Below are 12731 nucleotides of genomic sequence, written 5' to 3' on the forward strand. Positions count from 1 at the left end.
TCACTAAATGACTGTCATCATGGACTACCTGTAATGCATCCATTAGTTGGAAACTAAATCAAGTACAATACAGGTCTCTCAGCCTACTTCATGAGGTTGTTACCGTGGAAAAAACTGGAGGAGGAAGAATTATGTGCATTGCCTTGGGCACATCTCTTAGACTAGAGGAAAGGCAGGGTGAAAAACTAACAAATAAATAAGAAAAGTTGCCTTGGTTTAATTAAACTACTGTTACTGTTGACCCAGACAAAGCCAGGAGAGGGAACCCTTGAGAAAAATATCTGTTTTGTTTAGAGCACTGCTTAAAAGGGGGTTCTTGTAAATTTCTCCCATCTCCAAGGGGCATATTGAAACCACAGTGTTTACAATTAGGTACTTAAAAAAAAGAAATCTATTTAGGTTTGTTATTATAATAAAGAACATATATATATATATATATATATATATATATATATATATATATATATATATATATATATATATATATATATATATATATATATATATATAATTTGTTCTTCTGCCTTGACTTATTTGTAGCCTATTGAATTGATGTATTATTGTTATAAATATTTTTGTTGTTGTGTTTCATGATTTTTGCTGTCTCAAGGTATGTATTTATGAAATTTTAACATCTAAAGTCACGTAATTAAAAAGAAATCCAGATGGGAAAAATTAAAATAGGATGTGACAAAAACTAGACAATTATAAAAAAACAAATTGAGACAGACATGTTTTTACTTGCCACTAAGAGCTTAAAAAATGAAGCTGAATTAATTACATAGAAAGTGAGTTCTACATCATTAGCAGATGACTTCTGAGCCAATCTTATTTTCCCATACAATAAAATTTTGAGCTATAGATATTTCTGGGTCGCTGGGGAGGGTGAACTATAAGACAAAATATTTAATCCAAACCTAAATGACAGAATTATTAATATAAGAATAGATAGAAAATTAGTTTGGGTGTATCAAAGAGATAAGATACATATATCAAAAAGCTTATTAAGTAGTAAATCTGCTAAATTCTGCATTACAATAGCTGAAATTGCTATAGCATAGTATCTTCAGAAACAGACAGAATAGATTGCATTGCGATAATTCTGATTAAGTCCAAGGATGCTGGGAACAGGCTTAGCAAAAAAAGGCAAAAATGTTAAAATGTAGATTGGACTGGACAATCATACTAAATGAAGGCAGAGCTAAGACCCCCCACAACAATGGCACCATGGATAATTCTATATAAAGAGAAACAGCAGAATATTAATGACTGAGTCATATGCATGATTTAACCTTATGATATTGATTCTTTGACATAGCACTGCACATGAGCCAGCCAGTATAGATTATAATACTGTATATTCCGCCGTATAAGGCAACTGGGTGTATAAGACGAACTCCCCCCTACTTTCAGGCCCCCGCGAACCAACTGAAGGCCTCCGCTGCCGGGCTTTTATAGTTCGAACTCAGTGCCTTCCTCCTCCAGACTGCCAGTCAGACCTTACTAAGCCATCCCAGTGCTATCCATCCACGTGCCCAGGCAAGGAGCGCCGAGGTTATCGATTGAAAGGCTGGAGTCTGCGCTGGTGACGGCGCGGCTTTTTGCTTGGCGGTGTTGCTTTTCTTTTGTTTTACTTTTTGGTATGGCCTTTCTTATACCCGGTCTATAAGATGACCCCCGATTTTTGAAATAATTTTTTTGGGTTAAAAAGTCACCTTATACTTTTTATATGGTGCCTGTTTTCTGCTCAACATTTTGTATAAATACATATAGAGAGTAAGGAAGATGACCTTCAAAAGATCAGTTATGAAAGAAAAAAAACATAGTTTAAGTCAAAACAAGGAATTGCGGGAAATTCTCAGTCACCCAGGTCATGGTTGTCCCAAAAGTGCTTTTTTCAAGAGGCAACTGGGCTTTCTTGCTTTTTTCTTGAAGATGTTTTGCTTCTCATCTTCTTCTTGCTTCTTGGATAAGAAGCTTCTTGGATGAGAAACATCTTCAAAGAAAAACAAGAAATTCCAGTTGCTTCTTGAAAAAAGCATGTTTGGGTCAAAACAAAGAGACATGCATAAGTGACTCAGGCAAACACCTCCCTAATTCATATATATTTAAGTGAATGGGAGTAAAGCATTGCAAGATTATGTTATTGTAACCAATAAAAATAAAAATAGCTTGAGCCTTCTTGTACGGCTGATTTCTTGATTTGGTCTGCGTGGTGGGGCTGACACCTAGCCAATTGGGGTTTATTCATTAAAGTATATTATACAAGGAAAGATTAATGACCATAATTAAACTTTCAAAGAAAAACATTACTGAGGTGAAGAAAAGAGACTGACTGCTATTCAGTGAGTGACTTCTACCATTCTATAAAATTCATGATGTTTAGTTAAGAGCCTTTTTCAATAATGTTTTAAGGTAATACTTGACTGTTTTGAACCAATTTCCTCTGGCTTTTCCTGCTTTAAAGTATTTCTTCCAAGATCTACAATCAGATCAGTTTCCACTGGCGAAATAATAGAAACAGATTATTTTTATTACACAGCAGGATCAATGAATGGGTGCTTGGGAAAGCAGATAACTTTTCTTTCTATGATACACCTCTGCATAACATGTTCTTTCATTATTGTTCTGTCAACAAATTCACTTTGTACCAGGGACGTGCAGGCAGGGGAGGCAGGGCCTCACCAGTGTCATGAAGAAAAGAAAAATTAAAAGAAAAAGGCTAAGGTAGTTGCTGACAGAGTCACAGTGGATGATTCTGCTTAGTGCTTAACTGCAAGGGAGGCGAGAGAACTACGGGCCTCCTTTACTCTAGCTTTATGATCACTTGAGCTAAGCAAGGGTTAAAAGGCGAAAAATTCCTTATTCAAAGGAGGCACGTGTTCTCTCACCTCCTGTAGAAGGCATTTTTAGAGGCTTTTTAGAGTTCTCTGGGAGCAACTAGCTCAGTCTGACTCAGAGCTCTTGCCTTTCTCTTTTTACATTTTTTTTCTTTTCATGGGGGCAGGCAAAAGCAAAGTTGAAATCCTCTCTGAAACAGCTGGAAAAGGTGCGTGTGTGGGGGGAGGGGGGAGGAATTCAAAAAGTTTGATTGCATGCAGAGCCACGTTGCCTTTTCAAACACACACACACACACACACACACACACACACACACACAGCTGGATAAAAGTATATAAGCCCAGCTTCACTGATTACAAGTTTGAAAAGGCAACGTGGCTCCACCTGCAATCAAAGGCTCGGATCAGAAGGCAGCAGGTGAAGGAGGGGTATGGCAGAGGAGCTGTTTTCAAGCCATTGGAAAATATATCCAATCCAACTTCTGTGTTTGTGTTTGTTTGAGAGAGAGTGAGTGAGAGAGGGATCCAACTGCCTGTGTCTGTTTGAGAGAGGGGGGAAGGGCAAGAGGGAGGAAGTAGGGGAAAGGAGAAGAAAAAAAATGGGAAAACTTATTTTGCAAGGGGGAAAAATGCTGTCGCTTTAAATCGGAACTGAGCATGCCTGGCTGTGGAATTCTGGGAGTTGAAGTTCAAAAGTCTAAAAAAATTGCTACCTCACCAGCCATAAAGCTCACCGCATGTCACTGCTTTGTACGCATCTATAGTATAAGTAGATTCTCTTCCAAATCTCAGAGTGCTCCTATGCATTTCAAGCATAAAGTGAGTCTTCTACTGTAGGGCTTATGACTGTATATTTAATATCATTTTTTTTAAAATTGTTTAACAAAACCTACCCTGTATGAATCTAAGAATAGACACAAAGCAAATAACTGAAGTGAAGGGCACTGACTGCAGAATTAAGCAATAAAACAATATTCTTTTAGATTCAAAGGAGAAAACATTGAAATCAAAAGTATAAGTAAATTTTATATTCAGGTTCAGGTTTTTCTTTTTTTTTCTCTCTCTCTCTCTCTTCTACAATAAGTAAAGTGCTTTTCCATATCCCAAGGACGGAACAGAAAGCTGTCAGTTGGTTATTCTTTTTGAGACAGTTTGAGTCATCTGTTTCTGAAGCAGTGAGACAGTGACATCATGGTTCCCATTAATTGTTTAATCCACAGACTTCCCATTCTACTAATGAAACATTATGTTTCAATAGTGATACATCTATGTGAGGAGTGGGAACCAAGGCAGATACAACTTCTTGGTTTTCCCCTATCACTTAGGATTCAAATTGTGTGAATGACTGAATGAAATATGTTTTATGTCTAATTGCTTTGTTTGGTGGGGAGGGGGAATGAAATGAAAAAGATTTATTGATGAATAAAAATCATATTGACCTGGGCTTGAAAAGAATTTTGCAGCAGACATTTCAAATAATATTAGGCGCTAACTCTTTGGAAGAACTACCTTATATTTCAGAGAGCAAACTTCCTAGAATACTTGCTAGATCAGCTGCCGTATACAGTCACAATTGCTATCATCCAGCTGTCTCTCATGTCAATGTTGCTCAAAATATAATGGTGACCCGTCATCTGGGTCAGCTAGACAGAAGGAAAAATAATAAATCAGAGGTAATAATTTGAAAAGGGCTTCTTAGGTAGGATAGTTGTAGGTACTTTGAAGGAAGAAGGGATCAATCTAGAATCTGATCTAAGGAAAATAACAAAATTAAATTATGAAGGACCAAAATGTAATTGTATTTATTTTGTTTAGTGGGATTACTGCCTGTGCTAGCATATATAAGAAATTCTCTAAACACTTAATAGAACTACAGCATAGTTTGAGATTACATTATTAAAAAGAAAGTGGGGGATGATTTTAGATATCATATTTTAAATGCAGCATTCCAATACTTGGAATTCTCAGTCTTTAAATATATTACAATAATACAGTTTATACATTGCACAATGCACATGTAATAATTTTGGAACATCCTGTCATCCAAAGTGTTCAGAAAGCATCCTTTACTCTTCTATTTCTCAAAGTATCTTAACAATCTTACCTAAATGTTTTACCTTACAGTAAAAGCTATAACTTCGTTTGAAACAATGTCCTTTTGTTGTTTCTCAATTTTCCTCCTGTTTTCAGGCCCAGTGGAACATTTTAAATTTTCTTTTGAGACAGATGGAAAAGTAATGTATATTGGGTTCACAATACTTTAATGAAAAATGAAACAAACAAAATATTAAAAAGTTACAATATTTATATAGTTACTTACCAAACACATCTAAATTATATTAAAGTAACCAAAATATATTTACAATCCCCAAGGCATGTCACAACTTTTGAGCACTCCTAATGTTTGGAAATTGAAAGCTGAAAAACCCTATGATATACCATATCTATTTTTTCCATTCCAAGATCATATATTTGCATGGTTAATAATTATTTGGAAAATGTGTATAGAAAAAATAAGCCACAAAAATAGCAACATGTTTAAACAGAAGCATAGAGCAAATCAAAAGGATCCACGAGTCAGAGCAAGCCATTATTACAGGTAATTCAGAATGCAGAACAAAGTATTAAAACATCAGTTCTTGTTTCATTTTATTAAATAACCAAAGGCGACATACGTTTGAACTTCAAACATTTAATATTGAATTACCTTTTGATTATCCTTATGAAAGTTTGAGATGAAAATATATCAAACTTAACTATAATTTAAATACAATGATTTATTTCTCCCTAGTAGGGAAGTTTTAGAGAGATAATTTAGGTGCCTGGTGCCTGCTGTCCAGATACCAGCTTTTGCTGAACAAATTTAAGGCACCTAGAGAATAATGAACAGGTTGTATATTTACAAAAAATAATATGGAATTAATATGTTGTGCACATTCTAAGAGCTTAATTTCAACTATTGCATCAACTAGATACATTATCTATCTATCTATCTATCTATCTATCTATCTATCTATCTATCTATTTATCTATCTATCTAGAAATTAGATGAATGCACACATACTACTGATTATTGATGATAGATATTTTGATTTATTAATTAGCACTAAATATAGACTAGGTTACCACATGTACTCTACATGCAGAACATTCTTATGTAAACCAGTGCATATGAAATGGGTATCAGTGTAAAGCAGCCAGATATTCTTTCTGTAAAATTGCCATGAACTCATCTTGCAGTTAGCCCATTAAGTTAAAACTCAGATCAGTTCAGCGGGATAACAAAGCAAACAACAGTGATTTAATTGTCTGATTTTGTTATAGTACAAATATAATATATAATAATATTATAAAAAATAATGGTAAAGGGATGATAATCGGGGATGTAAAATATATGTTTATGAATGAAGGTAATATATGTTTACTTTTAAATACAGATGATACCAAACGGTTGGTTGGAAACCCAGATGATTTGCAGTGAAGATTGTAGATAGATTGTACTATGCAACAAGGGGAATAGATCCAAAAATTAAATGTAACAAAGAAGATAACTTATGTTGGCCAGGAAAAAATGGAGCAAATATTTGTAAATTATACATAAATGACAACAAAAAAGAGAGATCCCAACTCACCATGACTGTGGGTAAGAGTCTGCTTCTATCCATTTCGTCACAAATAGAGATGTAAAGGGTACCATCCATAGGAATAGAGATGCTTTGGTGACTACAAAAGCATCCCTCCTACAGTTGTGGTATCTCCTTAAGGAATTATATTTTTCTTGCATTTGTATAATAGTTGCATAGGGTCATAAAATGCCTATTTCAGGAGCTCTTCAAAGTTCCTCTACCCATATGGCTACGAAGTAAGAGGAGACTAAAACATATGAAGAACGTTTGCAGGAACTGGGTATGTCTAGTTTAATAGAAAGAAGGACTAGGGGAGACATGATAGCAGTGTTCCAATATCTCAGGGGTTTCCACAAAGAAGAGGGAGTCAAATTATTCTCCAAGGCACCTGAGGGCAGAACAAGAAGCAATGGGTGGAAACTAATCAAGGAGAGAAGCAACTTAGAACTGAGGAGAAATTTCCTGACAGTTAGAACAATTAATCAGTGGAACAGCTTGCCTCCAGAAGTTGTGAATGCCCCAACACTGGAAATCTTTAAGAAGATGTTGGATAGCCATTTGTCTGAAATGGTATAGGGTTTCCTGCTTAGGCAGGGGGTTGGACTAGAAGACATCCAAGATCCCTTCCAACTCTCTGCTATTGTATTATTGTATTGTATTGTATAATAAGCCCAGAAAAATAGCTGCCAATAGGTACACCAAGGATGTCTATGCTGCTCCTTTGCTACTTTAGATCTGAAATCTATGCACTTTTACTTCTGCAGTTGTGAGAATTTGCTACTTCCAGATTGACATAAATCAATGATGGGTTTCAAATGTTTTTAGAACTTCTTCTGTAGGTGTGGTCTGTTTTGTGGGAGTGGCTTGCTGGCCATGTGACTGGGTGGGAGTGGTTTGGCAGTCATGTGGCTGGGTGGGTGTGGCCAACTTATAAAATGTGGTGAAACTCACTTAACATTCTTGCTTAGCAACCAAAATGTTGGCTCAGAAACTCTGGCATTTGAAGCACGCAAGCTGTCACGTTACAAGACCCTTGCACCCCTAACCCTTAGAAAAAAAACCCCAGGGGTGTTCAAACTTCACAGCTTTAAGACTTGTGGACTTCAACTCCCAGAATTCTTCCTCTCGCTCTTCATCTTGATGATGTGCGGACGGGTGAGGGGAGACAGCTGGAACCGGTTCTAAACGGCACGGTAGATTTGTGGAACCTCTTCTATAGAAGAGGTTAGAACTGGCAGGAACTCACCTCTGACATAAATGTACAGTAGGTTGAATATGATAATATGGGTTACTTAAGAAATAAGTATAGTAAAACCTGAAGCGGTAGTGTCAAGAATAAATGGGTATTGAATGAATGTGAATTGAATACAAATAAGTGACCAGGACAAAATAAGTAGGTATGTCAATGTAGTTTGGTTTTTAAAGACAATGAATGAAAATTAAATCATGAAATGAGCACATAAAGGAAGAGTGAATAGATTGAGAGGAAGGAGAAGAACCAGAATATTGTGGCTGGTTGAGGTTGCAGAGATACTGAAAAAGAGAAAGGTAAGAAGAACAATATATGTAGCAATGTATGGATAAGATGGAAGCAGTGATGACTAGTTAGACAAGATGTCACTGGAGAGATATTCAAAATGGTGTAAATGTAAAATATATTTAGCTATATTTCTTTTGCTTTTTCTCATGCCTTTAATTTCAGTGCTTATTATCTTTAACTCCTTTTCTATGTGTTTGTGTAGTGTATGGTTTATCTCACAAGAAATAGCTTCCTGCATATCTATGGATGCACACAGATCACTGCAGAAGAGTTTCTCTCCTGCAGCAAGGTGTTGGGGGGAGGAACAAGATGAGATGAGCAGAGCTGAGAAAAAAAGATGACCATTACTATTGATTAAAAACCAAGCCTACCAAAATCTTACTGAATTAAGTGTAGTAATAATACATCCATGCTTTGAGAGACTAACCGTTCTATTTTGAATCCTAAATGGATTATCCCAATTCAGTAGAGAGAGGGTCTTGTAGAGGCGCCATAAAAATGTGATCATTAGCCATACACATTGTACATTTAAATGTATCTTCTGGACACTACCAGAAGTAGGTAGAGGGCAGCTCTCATTTTATTACAGATACTGAATGATTTGTCTGTTATTCTTCTTTCCCTTAATAATAGCACTAAAACCACACTGTTTATAAGAACAAAACATAGTAGATTCTTGTACAGAAGTGCTTGGTGCTCCTTTCAGTCTTGGAACTCGAGAGGAAATATTTCATGAAAGACTCATGTAATTTTCTGACTGGATATTCCCAAGATCTTGTTAAAAAAAAAAGTACATTCCACAAAACTCAAGTCTGATTGTGAGACTAGCACACATCATTGCATGAACTGGGGTAAAGAAAACCTTGAAACCTCCTAACTAGTCAAATCTTCTGTTTCTTATGGATATCCAGCATATCATGTTAATACTAGTATCAAATATTCTGAAGTATCTAAAACATCGTTGTTGTTGTTGTTATTGTTGTTGTAGAACTTTAATGAACAATTTGGGAAATCTGATTGTAAGATACTAATTCCATTCCAGACTCCTGTGCTTTTGTTGTTCTGTTCTTCCTCGTTGCTGACTTCATTGGCTCTGCCTTTCTTCACTCCCTCTCTCCAGTCCAATGATAATTGTAATTCTTCCCCCCATCCCCCTCTTTCCAGTTCAACCTTATTAGCTATTTTGGAAGAAGAGGCCTTTGAGGACTGTTGGTGTCTCCATGGCAGCAGGCCAATAATATACCAGATGACAAATTAGGTGGGTGAACAGTTGAAGTGGATTAAGTGCCTGCCTTTGTATAACCCACCGTGATCCTGTTTCATCCCATCAAAGTGAAACCAAGCATGCAGCAGCAAAACACACATATATTTTAGTCCTCCTGTTACTAAACTATTGAGTTATTTAAACTAAACAAACATGTCCATGCTTGTGGGACCTTACATTTGGGAACTACTAGCTTTCTGTCACATAGAAATTCCTGAGCATACTGTTCAAATGTTTTTCAGAAGTTATTTGGCTACCATTCTCAATTGCCATTCTGTTTGGGTTGTATTCCACTCTACCTTTCCTTTTATAAATCTCTGCCTATGACCAATTTATTCAGGGACCTCTCCAGCCCACTACATTTTGCTAAGCAAAGCAGCTACAAAAACATATTGTTGTTTCTGATGCAAAATAAACAGGTAGTCCTTGAATTACGACCACAATTGAACCCAACATTTCTGTTGTTAAGTGAAACGTTTAAGTGAAGTTTGACCATTTTATGACCTTTCTTGCCACAGTTGTTAAGTGAATAACTGCAGTTGTTAAATTAGTAGCATGGTTGTTGTGAATCTGGCTTTCCCATTGATTTTGCATGTCAGAAGGTTGCAAAAGGGGATCACATGACCCTAGAACACTGTAATGGTCATAAATACGAATCAGTTGCCAAGTATCTGAATTTTGATCACATGACCATGAGGATACTGCAATGATTGTAAGTGTGGGGAAATGGTGATAAGTCACTTTTTTCAGTGCCATTGAACGGTCACTAAATGAACTGTTGTAAGTCGAGGACTTTCTGTACTAGGTTGCAGTTTTTGAGTCCACCTAGCTACTTCACTGGCAGATTTAAGATCTCTTAAATCTTGGGCTTGTTGGGTGAATCAAAATTGGAATATCTGCTTGATGATCTGCATTGAGGACTCTGCTATATTCACATCCTACAATCAAGGTAATGAAAATGCATTTGCATTTTGAAGGAAATGGACATTTCTGAGATTATACAGCTGCATCAGTCTTAGACAAGGCCCATAGTTCAGTCCAGAACATCTGGGTTGTATGCAAAAAAAAGTCTCAATCCCTGGCACCTCCAACAAAGATTAGGAAATAATATTGTTTCAACACTTGGAGTGAAGAAATACCAAATTTACCTTTGATCTTAAGAAAAGTATCAGCTCACTAAACTTGGAAAGGAGAGCTATTGAAAGAGATTTTAAGTTTTGCAATGTTTGCAATGTTCTTGGAGAATAATACCTTCGGATAAAGACAAAAACCTTCTTGTCATCTGATTGTTTCGATTTAGTTAATATAAAACACTTATAAGCTTAATTGACAATAAATACAAAATATATTTGACATTTATATATTGTTCCTTGTTATATATTTTTCTTTCCCCTTTACTTTGATATATTGTGCTTATCTTGTATGCTGTCCAGAATCACACAGATGTCAATAAATACTGTAAATATAAAATCTTTAATTCTAAGTATGATCACCCTAGCCTGCTCTTATCTAGAAGGTAGAATGCCATCAACATATTCTCCCAGAATTTGCTGTTCCAATTTCTAGATCTTTAATTTGTCCCATGTCTCCTTACTTGCATTAAATCAGTGGTCCCCAACCCACAAGCTGTGTGGACTGGTGATGGTGGTGGGGAAATGATTCACACAAATAGAGCTTCAAATGCCCACAAGAGTGCCTGCTGCTCGCACAAATGGAACTGTGCACTTTCACATCCTACTTCCAAACGGGCCATGGCCCGGACCGGACCAAGGCCCAGGAGTTGGGGTCCCCTTCCTTAGATTGATCTTTATGAGAGCTTAAACTGCTTGTGTTACTTTCTTATGGCGAAGAATATAATCTGAACTAGAAGTAACTGCCATTTTCAATTAGTATCCAAGAAACCTTAGCATTGAACAATTAATGTGGTTTCATATTCTGGTGCTAATAAAAAAAGGTGTTTTAATGCTAGGCTTAATTCTACAAACACCACTGACCCTTATTAAAAAATCATATGGCGATAGATTAATGACATGCAAATTGCCATTTAACCAGTCTGACGTATTTATTTATTTTAACTATTAATAGCTCATCCATTATTCAGAAGATCTTACAGAGTAATGCCATTGATGAGGCAAGTTTATGATATGCTTACTTGTCCAAATTTAAACCCTAGAAAGTGACTGTCAATTTTGCCAATTCTCTATATCTGTGATGGCGAACCTATGGCACACATGCCACAGGTGGCACACAGAGCCCTCTCTGTGGCCATGTGAGCTGTTAACCCACTTAAGCTCTGTTGTGCACGCACCTCCCGCTGGCCAGCTGGTTTTCTGATCTCTGCCATGCATGTGCGGGGGGCGGAGCACATGCAGGAGATGTGCATGCATGCATAGAGTGGGGCACACACAGGGATGTCAGCGTGCATGCTCGGGGGGGGGCGTACATGGGAGGTCATGTGCACATGCACGGAGGTTGTGCGCACATGCACAGGGGCAAGGTGCACATGGGGGGTTGCAAGTGCATTGCATTATGGGTGTGCACGCCCTTTCGGCTCTCTATACCGAAAAGGTTAGCCATCACTGCTCCATATTCTTGTGTTCTTTTTCCACATCAGTTTGCCTTTTGACTTTTTTGTTTCTATCTGTTATTACTGCCATTTGAATTGACCTTTATAGCATTGTTCTTTTTAATTATCACATCTATGCTATCTGTTAAATTACAGTTGTAAAAGTGACCAGGTTTTTCCCCATTTAAACATATGATTGAGAAGCCAAACACAGAAACGAAATGCACAGCTCCATAAAGGAAGCTTAAAAAGAAAACCAATTTAAAAATAATTCTATATTTTAGGGTGATGGCTTTTACTTAGTGTTATCTTTCTTATGAATGAAAAACAGACATATTTTCTCTTTCAGGCTAACAATGAGGTAATCCCTCCCTGCTAAAATGTAATCTCTCTCAGCTAAGAATGATACAGGGCTGTGCCTATAGTTGCCATAGGGAACAAAGAGAAATCACAATAAACAATGAGGCAAATTTGACCTGACAAATCTAGACTATTAAAAGTTTACTATATCTTTTTTCTGTCATCCAATGATTTAACAGCTCCATCTCTGGGAGATTACTTCTTTGGGGATTTGATGCAGGTAATAGAATTTATGATAAAATGCCTAACAATTTCATCTCAACATATAGTTCTTCAGCTAACAACTGGAAGGCTCAACACACACACACACACATACACACACAGAAGAGTAAGTGTATGTATACCATGCAAACAAATATACTGGGGATATTCAATTTATTAAAGTTGCTTAGAACTAAATAAAGAGGTATAGACAATAGAAACGTATTTACATAATATAACACACAAAGTCTGGAATTTCCCAAAAGTAAGGCACTGATTCAGTAAAAAGTAACATGGCAAATCACAGCCAATGATGGCTTCTTGGATAACTACCT

Source organism: Thamnophis sirtalis, unplaced genomic scaffold (genome assembly GCF_051295495.1).
Source record: "Thamnophis sirtalis isolate CommonGarterSnake01/CBP01778 unplaced genomic scaffold, rThaSir2_p1.2 scaffold_6, whole genome shotgun sequence".
NCBI classification, from domain to species: domain Eukaryota; kingdom Metazoa; phylum Chordata; class Lepidosauria; order Squamata; family Natricidae; genus Thamnophis; species Thamnophis sirtalis.